This window comes from Humulus lupulus, chromosome 3, assembly GCF_963169125.1.
Source record: "Humulus lupulus chromosome 3, drHumLupu1.1, whole genome shotgun sequence".
Taxonomy (NCBI): Eukaryota; Viridiplantae; Streptophyta; class Magnoliopsida; order Rosales; family Cannabaceae; genus Humulus; species Humulus lupulus.
In genome coordinates, this window is record NC_084795.1 from 278,927,374 (window position 1) to 278,941,111 (window position 13,738).

The window sequence follows — 13,738 nt, forward strand, 5'->3', positions numbered from 1 at the left end:
AACTAAGCAACAATTAGCATATAAAATATGGTAAAATAACTCTATTTTGTAGAGTTATCACACCCCCAAACTTAAAGTTTTGCTAGTCCTCAAGCAAAAGAAAAATTAAAATACACATATATATTTTTTTTATTGGTGATATAAAAATGATTTTCTCAAAAATTGCACAATGAAAATAACTCTCATAAATTATTATGAATAAAAGTTAAGCTTATGTAATTAATTAAATTGTCAATTTTGCTTTTAGAAAATAGGTTTTCATTAAAATTATTTTTCACTTAAACTTATAGGAAATAAGAGTGTTTATGAAAAATGTAATTTTTGTTACAAGCAAAATTGACCCTATAATTAAAAACAAAGCTTAAAAATTATTCATATTTTTAAGAGAATTAATTTCAAACTCAATCAGAATTTTTATCATTGAAAATGAAAAATATCACCAATTTTTTTTTTTTTAATATATTAATTTTTTTTTTAATTTTTATGAAAATGAACAAATAAATAAAAAAAATTAACAAAACAACAACATATAAATAAATAATTTTTTTTTTTTCAAACAAACATAAATAAAACACAAAACATACACAATAAAACATAAATAAAACACAAACATACACAATAAAACATAAATAAAACACAAACATACACAATAAAACTCGATACCCCCAAACTTAATTTAAGCATTGTCCTCAATGTGTCAAAATATAAATATAAATTAAAATTGACAAGAGTGTAAGGTTTAGAATGGTCGTACCTCGATATTGTGCATTGCGAAGAGAGAACAAGATACAACTAACAAAAATTAAATCACACATAAAACAACAATACAAATAAAACACAAGTTATCAAGATCACATAGGAATTAAAGAGCATGGTAAACAGGGTCCTCAAGGAGTATCTCATCCACTTCATCAGATTTTAATTCTAAAAATGGTTTTAATTTTTGTCCATTAACTTTAAATATATCACCATTTTTAGGATTTTCAATTTCAATAGCTCCATGTGGAAAAACAATACGAACAATGTAAGGACCGGACCACCTAGAGCGTAACTTTCCCGGGAATAAATGCAAACGAGAGTTGTATAAAAGGACTTTCTGACCTGGATAAAAATCTTTTCTCAAAATATTTTTATCATGGTAAAATTTCATACGATCCTTATATTTTTTTGAATAGTCATAAGCATCATTCCTAATTTCGTCTAGTTCATTTAGTTGAAGCTTTCGTTTCTCACCTGCTTTGTCTAAAGAAAAGTTTAACTGCTTAATTGCCCAAAAGGCTCTATGTTCTAACTCAACAGGTAAGTGGCACGCCTTTCCATACACAAGTCTGTAGGGTGACATGCCAATAGGTGTTTTGTACGCGGTACGATACGCCCATAATGCATCAGTGAGTCTTAAGGACCAATCTTTCCTAGTTGGATTCACAGTTTTTTCTAAAATGTGCTTAACTTCCCTATTAGACACTTCAACTTGACCACTAGTTTGTGGGTGATATGGTGTTGAGACTTTATGTGTAATGCCATATTGTTTCATCAAATGTTCAAATGGCCTATTACAAAAATGTGTACCGTTATCACTAATTATAGCACGTGGTGAACCAAAACGGGAAAATATATTTTCTTTCAAAAACCGAAGCACAACTTTGTGGTCATTAGTGTGGCATGCAATAGCTTCAACCCATTTAGACACATAATCAACTCCAACAAGAATATAAAGATTACCAAAAGAGTTAGGAAATGGTCCCATAAAATCAATGCCCCAAACATCAAATATGTCAATAATAAGAATAAGATTTAAAGGCATCATATTTCTTTTAGTTAAACTTCCTAACTTTTGGCAACGTTCACAAGCTTTACAATAAACATATGTATCATGAAAGATAGTAGGCCAATAAAAACCACATTGTAAAACTTTAGCAGCTGTTTTCTTACCACTAAAATGTCATCCACATGCATGATCATGACAAAAAGATATAATTTTAGATTGATCACAGTTTGGAATGCATCTTCTAATTATTTGATCAGGGCAGTATTTAAACAAGTAAGGATCATCCCAAATAAAGTTTTTCACCTCAGAATAAAATTTAGATTTATCATGCTTAGACCAATGAGATGGTATTTCTTTAGTGAACAAATAATTAACAATATCAGCATACCAAGGCAAGGAAGAAACATGCATCAATTGTTCATCAGGAAAAGTTTCAGTGATAGGAGTAGAATCATGTAAAGTTTCAACAACTAGTCTAGATAAATGATCAGCAACAACATTTTCAGATCCCTTTTTATCACGTATTTCTAAGTCGAATTCTTGTAAAAGCAGGATCCAACGGATCAAACGAGACTTAGCATCTTTTTTCGACAAGAGATATTTTAATGCAGCATGATCAGAATAGACAATAATTTTAGACCCTAACAAATAAGATCTAAATTTCTCCAATGCAAAAACAACAGCAAGCAATTCTTTCTCGGTTGTGGAATAATTTAATTGAGCATCATTTAAAGTTTTGCTAGCATAGTAAATTACATGAGGTATTTTTTCAAGTCTTTGTCCTAAGACAGCACCTATAGCATAATCAGAAGCATCACACATTATTTCAAAAGGTATTTTCCAATCAGGAGGTCGAATAATGGGTGCTGTGGTCAACAAATTTTTTAATTTTTCAAAGGCAACATGACAATTATTATCAAAGACAAAAGCATTTTCTTTTCCAAGTAAATGGCATAAAAGCCGAGAAATTTTGCTAAAGTCTTTTATAAATCTTCTATAAAAACCGGCATGGCCTAAAAATGATCTAATTTCTTTCACAGTTTTAGGTGGGGGAAGTTTTGAAATAAGATCAACTTTAGCTTTATCAACTTCTATTCCATCAGATGAGATTACATGACCTAAAACAATTCCTTTTTTAACCATAAAATGACATTTTTCCCAGTTAAGCACAAGGTTTTTCTCTTTGCAACGAATTAAAACAAGTGAAAGATGATGCAGACATTCATCAAAGGAAGAACCAAACACAGAAAAATCATCCATAAATACTTCAAGAAATCTTTCAACCATGTCAGAAAAAATCGAAATCATACATCTTTGAAAAGTCGCAGGTGCATTACATAATCCAAAGGGCATGCGACGATATGCAAAAGTTCCAAAAGGGCATGTAAAAGTAGTCTTTTCTTGATCTTCTGGGGCGATGGGGATTTGGTTATATCCCGAATACCCATCAAGAAAACAATAATATGCATGGCCAGCTAATCGTTCAAGCATTTGATCAATAAAAGGTAATGGAAAATGATCTTTTCTAGTAACGTTATTCAGCTTTCTATAATCTATGCACACTCTCCACCCCGTTTGTACTCTAGTAGGGATTAATTCGTTTTTCTCATTTTCAACAACTGTGATCCCAGACTTCTTAGGCACAACTTGAACTGGACTAACCCATTGACTATCGGAAATAGGGTAAATGATACCTACGTCTAACAATTTTATGACCTCTTCTCTAACTACTTCTTTCATATTTGGATTTAATCTTCTTTGACATTCCCGAGAGGTTTTAGCATTCTCTTCTAGATGGATTCTATGCATACATATGGATGGGCTAATTCCTTTAATGTCTCCAATGGTCCAACCTATGGCTTCTTTATGTTTTCTAAGGACATCTAACAATTTACCTTCTTGTTCTTTATCTAAAGCGGATGCTATGATAACAGGTAAGGTTTCAGACTCTCCTAGAAAAGCATATTTTAAATTTTCTGGCAAAGGTTTAAGGTCTAATTTTGGAGACTCAGAAATTGATTGAACATGACCTAAGGGTGAAAAAGGTTCAACTTTGGTTTCATGTAAGGGTATAGACTCTACCAAAGAATTCACATCATCATTAGAGTCATCAACATGTAAGTTCATACCAAAGTATTTTTCACAAAAGTCAAGTAAGTCATTTCCATCATCTTCACATATACTATCTATCATGTTAACTTCATGTATTTCCTCACACTCAACAGATTTAGCAACATTAAAAACATTTAATTCAACAGTCATATTTCCAAAAGATAATTTCAAAACACCATTACGACAATTTATGATTGCATTAGATGTAGCTAAGAATGGTCTACCTAGAATGATAGGAATTTGAGCATGCATATTTTCCACAGGTTGAGTATCAAGAACAATGAAGTCAACAGGAAAATAAAATTTATCAACTTTTATCAAAACATCCTCTATAATGCCTCTAGGAATTTTCACAGAACGATCGGCTAATTGAAGAGTTATAGAGGTAGGTTTTAGCTCACCAAGACCAAGTTGCTTATAAACAGAATAAGGCAATAAATTCACATTAGCACCCAAATCAAGTAAAGCTTTGTTAATAAAATGATCACCAATAATGCATGAAATTGTGGGACACCCAGGATTTTTATATTTAACAAGACTCTTATATTGAATAATGGAACTAGCTTGTTCAGTTAAAAACGCCTTTTTAGGAACATTAGTGTTTCTTTTAACAGTACAAAGATCCTTTAAAAATTTGGAGTAGGCAGGAATTTGTTTAATGGCATCTAAGAAAGGGATGTTGATACTAACTTGTTTAAAAACTTCTAAGATGTCATTATATTGGCCACCTTTTTTAATTGGAAGTAATCTTTGTGGGAATGGGGCTTTTGGAATGAAATGATGGATTGGAATTTCTTTGTTTGAAAAGTCATTGGCATTAGAACTAGAAGACTGACTCTTTTCTTTTTCTTTTTCGTTTTCAACCTCGGGTATGTAATCGGGTTTGACAATTTTCTTTCCAGACCTAAGAGTTGAAATTGATTTGACTTCTCCATTATGACTAGACTTTCCTATCTCATATTGACCTTTTGGATTAGGGATAGGTTGACTAGGGAATGTTCCTTTCTCTCTATCAGCTAAAGCAGTGGCGAGTTGTCCTACTTGTGTCTCGAGTTTGGTAATAGATTGAGATTGATTTTGTAGGATTTGTTGGGTGGATTGCATAAATTGTTGTAAAGTATCTTCTAAGGAAGGTTTTCTTTGTTGCGGATATGGTTGATTTTGTGGGGCATGAGCTTGGTTTTGTGTGTTGTATTGGTGCCCTTGATTCATTTGGGGTTGGTTTTGTCTCCATGAAAAGTTTGGATGGTTTCTCCAATTTGGATTGTAGGTGGACGAAAATGGGCTATCATTTGGTTTCCCATAAGAATGAAGAGCATTGGCCTCCTCAGAAAAGGCTTCTTGGTAGGAAGGACAGGATTGGGCATTATGGCACGGACTAGAACATATAGAACAGACATCTTTTCTTGGTTGTATTGGAGAGTTTATAGTTTGGCTTATGGCTAAAGCTTCTACTTTTCTTGCTAATTTATCTAAAGATGTTCTTAAGTCTACTTCTTCTTTTACTTCATACCTTCCTCCTCTTTTTGGTGAATTAGTTGACCTAGACCTAGGATCAAAATAATTCCATTGTTGTGAATTGACAGATAAATCTTCAAGGGCGTCCCACGCCTCTTGTCCTTGAAATTTTAAAAATTTTCCAGTATGCATAGATTGAATCATTTGACGATTAGAGGGAGTCAAACCATCATAAAAATATTTTACAAGTCTCCATTTTTCAAAACCATGATGAGGACATTTTAATAATAAATCTTTAAATCTTTGCCAACATTCATAAAACTCTTCATTATCTTTTTGAAAAAACTCGGAGATTTCTCTCCTTAGACTATCAGTTTTAGACATTGGAAAAAATTTCAACAAGAATTTATTATAAAGTTGATCCCAAGTAGTTATAGACCCAGTGGGAAGGGAATTTAACCAAGCTTTTGATTTATCTTTTAATGAAAAAGGAAGCAATCTTAGTTTGACCGACTCATCAGAAAAATTTTGAAATTTAAATGTTGAGCAAATTTCTAAAAAATCTTTGACATGCATGTAAGGATCCTCTCTATCTAACCCATAAAAAGATGGCAACAATTGAATGATTGCTGGTTTAAGCTCAAAATGAGTAGCAGAAGTTGTAGGTAAAACAATGCATGAAGGAGCATTGGATGAAATAGGTGCAAAATATTCAAGCAAAGTTTTTTCAGGCACAACATTTTCATCAACAATATTAGCAATAGGTTCCATGATGCTCAAATTTTTACTAACACTTTCAATTTCAAGCAAAGATAAACGTCTTTTTACTAATCATTTTTTAGAGTTACGTTCCCAATGATGCATACAATTTTCACAAACAAGGCAACAAGGATAATCTCAAACAAGCAATTTTCTGATGTGGAAGATCAGTTAAAAACCGCAACCACAGAGCATACTTAGAATTTTTAGAGATTTCACAACAATAATTCTTATGGTTTACTTGTCCCCAGGCCTATTTGCTTCCACTTACTCGCGCACTACTAACAACTCCCCGAGGTTAATTAGTAGAGGCGGATGAGAATTTTGTTCAAATTTCCTTTAAGCAAAACTTGCTTATGGTGAAAGGACAAGATTTAGGTTTCTTTTTCTTTTTCTTTTTTCAAGTATTTTTCACAATATTACACTAAAATATTTAAAGAAGACAAAGAAAAATAAGGCAAAAATTAAATAAGACTAAAATTTAGGCAAGAGTAGGGAGGCATAGCATGCCATCAACCATAACAAAATTAAGGTAAAAACTAGGAGGCACAAGTGCCATCAACTTAAACATAAGATAGATGACTAGGAGGCAAAAATTGCCATCAACTAGCTAGGAGGCAAAATTGCCATCTACTAGTAATTTGCGGAATTTAAATAAAATAAAAATTACAACAATATAAATAAAGAAAATTACAACAAATGTTAGGAGGCACAAGTGCCGTCAACTAACAAAGATATAAAATAAATAAAATTACAACAAAATTATAACAAAACTAGGAGGCACAAGTGCCATCGACTATAAAATTTAAAAGGATAGATAGGAGGCACAAGTGCCGTCACTAAAAAAAAAACAATAAATATAAATATATAAGTATATATATATTTTTTATGGGTGGTTGAACCGTCCCAAATTTCTTTTTATCTTTTTTTTTTTTTTAGATTTTGTAGATATATATTTTTTTGTTTTTTTTTTAAGTGTAAAAAAAATTAAAATAACTAGTAGAAGAATTCACTAACCTTGAGATAAATTCGTTTCTTTTCTCTTTCAACTCCCCGGCAACGGCGCCAAAAACTTGATGGACCCAAAACGGGTATGTTTAAAAATTTATATATCGCAAGCGCACGAATCGTCCATATAGAATAGTGATCGTAAGCAAGGATGTCGAACCCAAAGGAGTTGTCTAAAATCGAAAATGAAACTATTTTAAATCAAAAGTAATAAATTCTAACCTAGTTCCAAAGATTGATAAGTTTTAATATTATGAACATAAAATAAAAGATTGAAAAATAAAGCTATTTAAGATAATGAAAACAAACCAATAATGAGTTGAAAATAAGTGTTAAAAGAAAAGATTATTAAGATACTAGAATCCACAAAATGTAAGTTTAATAATATTTATTAGTATATTGATTCCCAAGTGTTAGTGATAGTTAAAATAATTTAAACTATCCTTTTTCAAAAAGATTTATAATTTCAAACACAAATTTCTTATAAAAAGATAGGATTTTTCTTCACTTTTCAAAATTATAATTTCAAAGCATTTAGTGTAAATCAATCTAATGAAATAACAAATAAATCAATGAACATTATTTATAAGGAAAAACATAATATTTTTGTTCTAAGCATGGATGTGTACAATTTAATGACACATCTTACACAAAGAATATTATGTTTACGCACTAATGAAGAACAAAGTGTAAATATGTTCTAACAATCTAAAATACAAGATATTTAAGATGAAAGAAATATATGAAGAAGAAAAATCCAGACTTTGTTGCATTACAAGGGAAATCAACATACAACATAAACATTACCTAGTTACAAGTTGATTCATCATGATCTTAATAATCTTATGAAAAAGATTAGAAGCACATAACTAGAGTAGAAATTACAAAATGAAAGACATACATACTTGCAAAATGCTCTTGAAAAACCCAAATGGAAGAGAGAATGGTAGAGAGAAAATGAGAGAAAAAGATGGTAACCAAAACATTAAGCACCTAAAAATGGTCTTCAAAACCCTTATTTATAGCCAAAATGAGATTATTAAAATAATCAATTTAAATTAAGTAAATTGATTAAATTAATAGTAATATGGTAAATAGGGGTAAATTATAGGAGTGATGATGATTTTGGGTGAAAAATGTGTAGAAAAGTGGGTAAAAAGGTGGTATTTTTAGACAAGGGGACAAATGGTACACTTGAGTTATTTATGGGCTCAAGAAAAATAAAGGGGCTGGTGGCAGGCACACGGTTGGAGAGTGTCTTTCGGATTGGGCCTTGGGCAGGCGCAGGTGGAGTTGGGCCCAAAATCTGGGCTGGCGTGGAGGAGGAAATGGTGGCTGCTGGTTGATGTAGAAGCCAAAAACTGAGAAGGAGAAGGCTGAATGTTGAGAGAAAATGGGGCAGGTGGCGGCTGGGCAGTGAGTCTCGGCTGCAGGGAGCAGGCGGGCTGGGCCAGGGGTGGCAGTGGGCCTGGCGGGCCTGCTGAAGGAATGAAGCTTCAGCTGAGTGCTTGGCTGAAGCTTGGTGCCTGGCGCTTGGTGAATGGCAGCTAGGGACAATTGTTGCTGCTGGTGACTGCTTCAGCGTCCGTACGGCAGGCTTGGAGGAAATGGTGGGCCGGCTGGAGCATGGGCAGGAGGCACGGGCCTGGGCTTCACGTGGCTGGGCCGAAATTGTTACAAAAATGCTACAATTTCTTTGTTTCTTCCACAAAAATGCCACAAATGAAATAATTATCCTACAAAATAAATTATAAACTAAATTAAAATTAAATATTTTCATTAATAAAATATACCATATAACTCCCATGAAAACATTAATTAAAATTTAATTTACATAATATTTAAGCTCAAAATTTCATCTTTTAACTCATTACTTAACAATATTAATTTTAAATAATTAAACTATAACATAACACAGTAAAATATCTATAAAAACATATAAAAATCTAGAAAATTACAATAAGACTAATAAATGCAAAATTACTTAAAAACTTAATAAGTTAATTAAAAACTCAAGAACTAAGCAACAATTAGCATATAAAATATGGTAAAATAACTCTATTTTGTAGAGTTATCAACCCCCGAGCCGGTTGAAGACATTATTTTGTCTGGGCTGCCCCCCAGCGTCCCGTCTGTTGGGTTGTTCATCTCGAGGTACCTGGCTCCTACCTTTACCTCTTTCTTCGCCTCTCTCACCATTTCCCTTGCCTGAGTCAGCCTCATTATATCCGTGGTCATCTTTGAACCTCGACTGGCTTTGGTGGGATCGACTGTTCCCTCTATTCCCGTCTCTGGCTGAAACGTCCCGAGCGTTAGAGGGCGGCCTGCGCTGGTCGTGGTGTCCCCGTTCACTATCATGTCGTGGGGGACCCCGGACCGCAGAGCCTAACTCTGAGTCCCTCCTGTTACCAGGAGGGTGCTGACCTCTGTTCGGTGGGTTTGGCCCATCATCCCTACGACGTCTAGGACTGCGAGGCTGATGCTCGGCCCTATTCTGCCTCTGTTGCGGGGGGTTACCTCGAGCAGCTTGGGATGGTGGCTGCGCCTCAGGATCCAGTGGGACATCGTCACGAGGCATCTGAGGCTGCTCGGGCCTCTGCGGACTTGAAGGCTGGATCGGTGGGCTAGGATTGGGACCCCTCTGAGATGGCCCATTAGCAGGTTGGTCAGGCTGCGAAGCAGGTGCAGCCTGATTTCTAGCCAGTTGCAAGGCTGCCTCGAGGGCTGCCATGGCTTCGCTCTGGCGGCGGTCCACCTCCGCCTGCCTTTCGCTCAATTCCGCGCCCTGCCGTTCAATCTCTTGTTGCTGCCGCGCCATAACTTCAGCGGCAGTCTCCTGACTGGCTCTCAGACTAGCCAGCTCTTCCTGCAACGCGCCTAGTGTACTTTTCAACGTTGCATCATCCATTTCCTCCTCCTCAAAGTCCAGTTGTGGCTCATCCTCTGCCATGCTTGCAGGAGGAGGAGGAGGTGGCGGGTTCGACGGTGCAGCGGCGGCCGCCTGTCCAGTTTTCTTTCCAGCTTTCGCCATTAGTTTTCTCAACAACGATAAACCAAGTTCTCAATGAAAGCACCAGAATGTTGACCCATGATTTGGCCAACTGACACGGAGTCAGAATATGCTTGATATGAATGAATGCGTAGAGAAAAACGTAATGACAAAAGTACATAAGACACGGTATTTTATAGTGGTTCGGCCCCAAGATCTGGTAATGACCTACGTCCACTTAGACTGATATTGATCTAAGAATCAAAGGAGTGATCAAAGAACTAGGGTTCAATGAGTTTCACTTACCTCTGAAGAACAATACAATATTGCTAGCAGAATTACTACAGTCTCTAATGATTCAAAAGCCAAAAGTCCCTTCCTTGAGCTATCTTTTGCTATTTATAGGCTCAAGGGGATTACAAAAGATTGTTATAGATATTCTCTCCTGAATAATTGGGTATCCAGGAGATTGTGTGAGATAAATTCGGGATTCACAAAGATCTTCCCATAAATGTTGTTTTGTATGCGGAACTATCGACCAGACTGGTCGCAGGTAAGACTGGGCTGCACTGCTTCTAATGTGTCTTCTGGTCGATACTCTAGCAGAACGTTTCCAGGTGTCAGCCACGTGTCCTGTGATCACTTGCCACGTCATCAATGCTAATTTTTTGGATAACACTAGTGCAATATCATATTCTCTATCCTTATCCTTGATTTTGTTTATGTCCAGCAAGGATTTACTGGAAATGAACTATGAGGAATAATGCGAAACAAATGGTGAAGGAGAGGAATCTTAACAACAAGGAAAGCAAGGAAAAGCATGTTAAAGTCATGATCAAGGATATTATGAAGAAGGTCAAGGATTGACCAAATGATTTTATTAAAATAACTTAAATGATTTTGGTAAATATTTATATTATGTTGGAGGAACTGGAAATAATCTATCAAAATATTAAATTACACTTTTAGTTTATATTCTATCTTTTAAAAAATTTATGTTAGTGTTTTCTTTTAAAGGTTCGTAATGCGATTTTAATTTCAGTATTATACAGTTTATAATGTTTAATGTTATTATTTGAGTACTTATTTAATTTAACTTTATTATGCATAAAGGTATTTAGAATACTATTATGTAAAAAAAAATATTAATCAATGATAACAATTATATATAAATCTTAATTTTTTATAGAAAAACTAAATTATATATTGTAAATTATTAATGGTATTATTAAAAAGAAAAAAAAAAGTAGACGCATCACTCGATACAGTGAACGAGTATCCTTGGACACTACTTTGCCAAATCATCACTAAATACAGTCCAATAACGTCTTCATGTATATTTACTTAATGTATTCAACAAAACAAAACAAAAAACAAAATGCAGATGGCTCAATATGACATGTTTTAAACCCATTTAAATTGATTTATAGCTCAAAAGGTCACGTTTTTTAACACAACAAAAATGTGCCACTAGGTGTACTACTAGCTACATATTTATCATGATAGACATTAAAATAATTTGTGGGATATGGGAGGGACATGAAATTTAAAACAGGTGATTTTTTGTCCACGACAATGCCTTACAGCAACGCTCTATTAATAAATAAACACCATAACATGGAAGCCTCCATGTGAGTCTAGTTAAATTGTTTAGAAAAGGGAAATCTACAAAAATACACTAAAAGTTAAAAAAAATTTGAAAAATATGGTGCATTACAAAAATACGGAATTTTTGGATAAAAACACGGAATGACAAAATTGTAAATACGGAGTGGCAAAATCATAAATAAAAGATGTAAAATACAATTTTTTGTGAATAACGTTTACAAACTAGTAAATATCTGTTACAAACTTGTAAATATCTATTACATGTTTGTAAATAATATTTACAAAATCCGTTATAGAATTGTAGATTTTTTTTTGTTTTTTTGTAGATAAAACTTACAAACAAATTTGTAACTAAATTTTTTATTTTTGTAACAATAGTATACAAATCTAGTTTTACAACTAAGAAATATATTTTTGTAACTAACATTTACGAAAATATTTTATAGTTAAGAAATCATAACCAAAATATACATAAAAATATTATATTTTTTTCCATATTGTTACAATATTGTACCAAATAATTATAGGAACCTTCGTATTTATGTTATACAACTTAAAAATATAAATTTAAGATATTCATTATTTATAAAATACTTTAATGAATATATATAGTGGTGAAATACAATATTTTTTTAAACAAGTTTTACATTTTGTAACAACAATTTACGAAACTAATTTCACAACCAAAAAATTTATTTTTGTAAGTAACATTTACATAAATATTTATAAAATTTATTTAACATGATTGTTACAAAAATTTATAAAATTAACTTGTGAATTTAGTACATGTTTGTAAAAAAAATTATAAAACTAAGTTTCTTTTTAAAAGATACTATTTTATTTTGTAACTAATATATACAAAAATGTTAGATTACATAAGTAACAAATATTAGAAAAAATATATAACTACTAGTATAGAAATAGATTATATTTATTAAAAATATTATAATTTATGCAAGCATAAATATTTATTTAATATTAATAATACATTTATTTTAAATAAATAAAAATATAAAAATTGAAAAGAAAATAATTGAATATTATTATATCACATCAACATAATTAAATTACATCAATTAATGATGTTTTTTTTTTATGAGTAAACGATAAAATAAAATTTCATTATACTTCTGACATAAAAAAGTTATTCATTACCTATTAGAGACCAAATTGATACATTAATGAATTGTATTATTGTTTTATTTCCTTTTACTAATCTCCATGTATTTTTTTTGAAAGCACAGCATATTTTTAACTATTTGTATTCAAAGTACATTTCAAACTTTTTTTAAACATATAGAGTTTTATGTAATTAATCCTTTAGAAAATCACAGTGATGTGTCATTTTTAAAACTTGAAAAAATTGTCACACAAAAAAAAAAAAAAGAAGACGGGACCACGTGGTCCCCTTGCTCCAGTAGTAGTAAGAGCATCAGCAATAGTCGTGGCTAAAAATGATGCTTGTGTTAAAGTGGTCCAAAGTCAACAAAAATAATATATATTTAATTTTAATTTTTGGCAACGTTGCCAAGTGTTGGCAACGTTGCTTTGTTTTTCATTTGTTATTTATAGTCAAAGTGATAACTCTAAGATTTAGAGTTATTTTAATATCTTTAAACTTAATTTTCAAACCAAACAAAAGAGTAATGTGTTTGTATTTCGTGTAATTGTGTATAATTTAGTGTGTCTGTGTAGCTAGGGATCTTGTGTTTGCATGGTCATACTTTTGAGTGATTTATGTAGTTTAGCGTTTGTGTTAAGCAGGAAAGGAAACTGGAATAGGTGATCGGGAACTTTGGATCAAGAAGGGGAACAAATATGGAAATAGCATGTTGTTGTTCTATCAATGCTGTAGCAACCACAACGTAGCAATCGGCAGGGACCAGTGAAGAAACGTGACAAATTCCAGCTGGACTTAATGAAGAATAAGTGACGCCTAGGTGGTGAGAATGTTGTACAATGAGTCAGCTGGATGGTGTGGCAAAGGACAAGAGAGAGCAATTGACGTTGACTTACTAATTAGGATAAACCAAGTA

At 32.7% G+C, this 13,738-nt stretch overlaps 1 non-coding gene across 1 annotated transcript; it reads left to right on the top strand.

The window, feature by feature from the left end:
* The first annotated feature begins 5,600 nt into the window (after positions 1–5,600).
* LOC133827826 (small nucleolar RNA R71) lies at positions 5,601–5,707 on the top strand. Its single transcript, XR_009890477.1, has one exon. It is a non-coding gene; the product is annotated as a small nucleolar RNA R71 (small nucleolar RNA).
* The last annotated feature ends 8,031 nt before the right edge of the window (positions 5,708–13,738 follow it).